Source organism: Cicer arietinum, chromosome 2 (genome assembly GCF_000331145.2).
Source record: "Cicer arietinum cultivar CDC Frontier isolate Library 1 chromosome 2, Cicar.CDCFrontier_v2.0, whole genome shotgun sequence".
In the NCBI taxonomy this organism is placed as follows: domain Eukaryota; kingdom Viridiplantae; phylum Streptophyta; class Magnoliopsida; order Fabales; family Fabaceae; genus Cicer; species Cicer arietinum.
In genome coordinates this window covers 38,913,233-38,919,326 of record NC_021161.2, presented here as the reverse complement: position 1 = coordinate 38,919,326, position 6,094 = coordinate 38,913,233, and the positions used below count along the sequence as shown (strand labels likewise).

The window sequence follows — 6,094 nt, the reverse complement described above, 5'->3', positions numbered from 1 at the left end:
CTCAACAAACTTTCAAACATTTTAGGACAATCTCGAAGATCTTCTTCAACTGCTTTTGCAATCTCATCAACTCGGTCCGGCTCATATGTATCTGTATCGAAATCAGTTGAAGCATATGTAGAACTATTCTCAAAATTAATGTTTCCTTTTTTTTTCTCACCATGTCTTATCCAACATGTGTAGCTTTGATCAATTCCATTACATACTAGATGTCCTTCTAATTCATCTTCTCTAACACGTTTTCCAAAACAACATTTTAAACAAGGACAAACTACTCTATTTGGATCTTTTGCATTCTTCACTGCAAACTCAACAAACTCCTTCACTCCAATTTCATACTCTTTTGACAATCGATTGGCTGAAATCCATTTCCTATCCATATTATACCACCTATATAAATGCAGTAACAAAAATAATAAGCTTTCAAAACATATCAACAAGTTTCAAAAAGAAACCAATATCAACTAACAATTTCAAAACAGAACAGATCATGTGGTATGAGTTTTTGACAATTTTTGACAATTTCAAAACAGAACAGATCATGTGGTATGAGTTTTTGACAATTTTTGACAATTTCAAAACAGAACAGATCATGTGGTATGAGTTTTTGACAATTTTTGACAATTTCAAAACATAACAGATCATGTGTAAAAAATACCTTAGACAACGTAGATGGCCGCACAGTACGTAGAGGATATTAGGGTTCGCAACGTATATAATTATTTGAAAGATGTATTTTACAGCGCTTGTGAAAAACGCGCTGTAATAGGTAGTTAAATTCAATGAAAGCGCATGTGTTTTACAGCGCTTGTGAAAAACGCGCTGTAATAGGTAGTTAAATTCAATGAAAGCGCATGTGTTTTACAGCGCTTGTGAAAAAAACGCTGTAACTGATTCGCGAAAGCGCTTCCGTTTACAGCGCTTTTTTGACAAGCGCTGTAAAATCCTTATAACGTGATGCGCAAACGTTATATGACCTACTACAGCGCTTGTTTTACAGCGCTTTACATAAAAAGCGTTGTAATAGGTTCCGTTATTTTTAAAATATAATTACAACAGCGCTTGTGTTTAGAAAGCGCTGTAAAATGGGCGCTGTTAAATGTCATTTTTGGCGTAGTGACTTTTCTCTTTCTCTCTCTCACTCATGTGTACAACCAACCCATGCAACACTTTCCTTTCTTTTACCACCAACCCCACTTTCACTCCCATCTTAACACATTCTCTTCATTCTGTTACTATTCATCATCAACATTCCCCTCCTTTTCTCCCCAAGAACTTTCAATGTCAACAACCATATGAAGTTATTTCACTCTAGTCTGATCTCGTACATGTCCTTTCAATTACCTTTGGTATCGTCTACAGTCCAAGACAGTACTGAGAGAAAATAGAGACCAAATCAAGGAATCTCAGTTTCAATCCATTGCAGCAAAGGCAGAAGTGTTAAGAGCTAGGAAATCAAACAACTCCAACAAACTAGGTCTACTCTAAAGGAAATTTCTAATTGTAAAGAGTGTGAGTTCTTTTCTTAGTAACTAATTTTTATGTTTGCATGTAGGATTCTCGGGCTAACTTCAAACTTGTTTTTTGTTGAAATTTTATTTACTAGGTTAGAAATTATGAGACTTTGAAATTGAGAATGAGGAAAATTGTAATGTTGACATGTAGGAATCGTTGAAACTTGCATTCAGTTCTTCGAAACTCATTCATTATGCATGTGTATATGCTGATGACCATAATGTATTAAAGGATTAAAAAAATCAAGGTGGAATGTTAGTGGACTAACTTGGGCATACTTGTATTAACAATTCCTTCTTAACCTTTTCTCTAGACGTTCTCAATACACTCCTTTCAAATCTTCCCTCTGAAACGTTCTACTACGTAGACTCATTCTGAAACTTCCCTTGGACAATCTATTCTAATTCTAACTTGACTTCCTCTAATCAAGTCTTTCAAAAGATTTGACTTCCTTTGATCTAGTCTTTCCTCTTACTAGACTTCCTCTAACTTAACTTTTCTTTGGTATTTGACCTAGTACTAACTTTTATATACTATTTTTGAATTAATTGTGTTAAAGCTAATCAATTAATTGTAATTAATGTGATAATGAGGTATATAATATATATAATGTCATAACATGCATTGTTTTAAATGTTACTGTGGCATGAGGATTGTTTTAAAAATGAAACATAGGTAAGGGAAGAACAACTGGGACACCGACTGAGGTCATGGTCAAGACCTACCTTACAAAGAGACAACTGTTGAGATAATTGAGGAGGCTTTTTCTTAAATAAAATTGCATAATCATGTCATGTTTGAAATTGCGTCTAAGAAAAATTATTTGAACCGTCGTTCCCTTTTTATATAAAATTTACTGAGATTATTATCTAAACCCCTATTTTTAAGTATTATAATAGATAAGAGGGCTTGAGGTTGGGATTTGGGCTCAAAGGACAAAGATGTGTAATTATATTTTGTTTAAGTTGTAATCTATTTTATGTATTGGTACATCAAATGATGTTTTGTAGATTATACTTATGTAGCTACAATGACATTTTAACAATTGTACTTTATAAGAATTTACAGGATAGCCTCTAAAATATTAGAATGTATGAATCATTACTATTTTCTAGATACACAATGATGATTATTAAATACGTGACCCAATAAAATTGTAGTCTATGAAGTTGTCGTGATGGAATAAAGACAACAATTTTATAATTTGTCGGGACTGAATGTAAAAGAAATTTAAAGGACCAAAACTTAATTGTCATCTCATTGTCATAATTTCTACTACTAAATATGTCACTGTTCAATAAAATTATATTGTTTTTGGATTTTCCCCTATCTATCATGAAAGGTTGAAAACAAAAGAAAGTGTAATAAAAAAGTTGGTAAACACCATTTATATTAGATCCTTAATTGATCGGTTATCTAAAGAGACAAACGAATATGGATATTAATATACGTAAAAGTCATTTTATGATGAGATTTACATTGTGAACGAATATTTTTATCTCTATAAATGCTAAAATATTTCATTATAATTAAATTGATACAAATATTTGATAAGTGAAAAGTAGAAAAACATGACTAAAATTTTCAAATTTGGTTATGTTATGATTATCTTTATTTTTTTTCTTGTAAATGGCGTAAACACCGGTAAGCCATTTTTCTCATAATTTTCAATTTTCTTCTTTTACCTTATACATAAATTATTCATCCCCTTTTGTTATAATACTCATATCTTCTTATTTTGTATAATAGGAAAGTGTTTCCGTTGCTATGAACACTATGAATGTACTAAACATTGTCCAGACTTAAAAGGGTGTTGTTATGTTAACAGTTGTAGGTGCTTTAGGGATATATATAAGAAGTGCTAATTCAATTATAAAAGTTTAATCATATAATTTCAAAACGTTGAATTTAAATCTACCCGTAGACAATTATGAATTGATGACCATTAGTGTCACTTTCATAATAAAAATTATATTATATCCTCTAAAATTTGTATTTAAATAATTAAGGCTTATATTCTATTTATTACTATTTTTGTGTGACTTACATTGATAAATTGTCTTTTGATTTAAATGGTTGTATGAATGCTAGTTTAGATTAATCGATATATGTCAAGTGGTAAAATTAGTAGGCTAGTAGGATAGATTTAGATGATTATTAGTAGGCTAGTGGTAAAATGTAATTATATTGTTAACTTATAAGTTAATCTTATTAAAATAGTAATGTAGTTAGATAGTTGTCACAATATTTGATTTAGAAATGTATATTTAGATAGTAATATTGTATACATAGATAGATGTCTTGCAAGTTTAACATGTATAGTAAAATGTCTATCAAAACCTCGCAATTATATTAATTAATTATGATAAAAATGCATAATTAGATTATTATGTATAAAGTCAGCTAATTACATCTAATTATTTCGACCATATCAATACACACAATATATAAAGTCTGCTAATTAATTCTAATTGATTCAACCATATTAATACACACAATGGCAAATAATTTAAAAAACAGTAACCAATTAAAGAGGTGTAAAAGTAACAAAATAATGAAATTAAGTGCAATTCAATTTTTGAGCAAGAGTAGAAATTGACAATTGGTATGTTTAGCTCTTCCAATATTTTACCTTTGTACTCCTTATCTCTGACCCATCCCCAAAAGACAATTTTCTTATTTTGCATCTTTAAATTTCTTTTGTCGGTCATACACGACTATACAACCGTTAAACTAGTCTTCGTTGCATTACATAATTTTTCCTCGTCCTTGTTTGATTCTAATATTTTTTGATGTAACACCCTAATTTTATAATAAATTATTTTTTAAAATAAAATAAAATTTTAAATAATTAATTTAGTATTAAAATTATTTTAGAATATATGTTGATTAATTTTCTTTATATATGTACTTTCTATGATGAGTTATTCTTGAACATATTTAACTAAATGAATTATATAAATAACAAATATTGTGTTATATTATTTTATATATTTTTATAAAATTAATAGTATTTTAGTGTAATATTTTAAAGAATAAAATTTTAAATGATTTTACGTGTATATGCGCGTATGCAGATAATGTGATATTTTCGTTTATGTTTCACTGATATTAAGTGTGCACATATTTATATTTTTAGTTATTTATTTTATAAATAATTATCTCGAGATAGTATTAATATTGTATTTGATTTGCTTGATTTTTATATACTTGTTATGACATCGTGATTTTATATATATTTATTATGATTTAGTAATTAATATAAAATGTTGATGTGATATTTATTTATTATAATTTCAAATATTTTCTAATGATGGTAGTAATTTAATGTGAGTATTTGGAAAAATAAGTATAATTATAGTGATTATTTTGAAAATAAGAGTTTTGATTATTAATGTATTTTAAAATATTAACTACTTTAATTATTTTATTTTATAAAATATTATTTTTAAAATATTAGTAATATTTTAGAAATTAAATTGTGTTTAAAAAAAATTTAAAACAAATTAGTTTTTGTAATGGTTGATTTTATTTAAAATTAAAAATAAAAGAAACGAGTAAAATGTGTTTTTTGGGTTCGGCCTATATGCAAAAGTAAACCTAAGTAAAAATTAAAAAAAATTAATTAATTTAAATTTAGTTTTTGGAGTGTGTTCTCGTAATTTATTTATGAAGTTTATCCATAAAATACCGAGTTTGATTGATTGAAGGACAATGGGTCAAAAAACAAAGACTTTTTGCTTGTGAAATCGTATTCACGTATGAAAACATCGAAATAAGGTAAGAGGTGATAGAGCATTTGAAATCATGAGTATTGTAACGCCCCAGATTTTGATCCAAGACATTACTTAAAATATTTATTTTCTTTCAAAAACGACATTAAATTTTTTTTTTTTAATTTTTAAAGTAGTCCATCACATGATCAATAAAATTTCTCCAGTAAATAGTTTGATTTCATTTTAAGAAATAACACAATGTAATTTATGGGATATTATTATTTTTATAAAGACAATTCACTAATTGTAGAAAATGTTCACTTAAAAATGGAATAATTCAAGTTTTTCCTAGCAGAAGGACCCCGCCTCCGCATTTTTATTTAAAATCGACGATGAAAAATAAATAAACTTAAAAATTGTATTACAACGTTGTTATCACTACAAGTATTATTATTATGTTATTAAAATACCCTTTTTTCCCACGCGCGTGCGCCAAGCAAACGTCATTCATGCAACTCTTCGAGATCGTTAGTACCTAAATGTTGGTGTAAGGGGTCAGTTCATCCCACGGCAAAATTAGACCAAATAATAAGTTAACAACTATAAAATATAAATATAAAATCTTTTTGTAATAAAAGATTTAGAGAAATTGATTTTTATAATTCATAAGGTGTATCAAAAATTATAAAATATATCTAAACAACAAGTAGTAACTCACCTTAGAATAAATAATTATATAAAAATAACAATGGCAATAAAATGTATGCAAATTATGCATGTCCTAAACATACATGATCCGGATATAGCCAGCCACTAAGGCGTCCACACAGAAGTCACCCATACCAATGGGGAAAATTAAACCA

At 27.9% G+C, this 6,094-nt stretch overlaps 1 long non-coding RNA gene across 1 annotated transcript; it reads left to right on the top strand.

Moving 5' to 3' along the window:
• Nucleotides 1–3,039: 3,039 nt before the first annotated feature.
• LOC113785433 (uncharacterized) lies at nt 3,040–3,544 on the top strand. The gene is made up of 2 exons (XR_003471502.2): nt 3,040–3,159; nt 3,265–3,544. It is a non-coding gene; the product is annotated as an uncharacterized lncRNA (long non-coding RNA).
• Nucleotides 3,545–6,094: the final 2,550 nt, after the last annotated feature.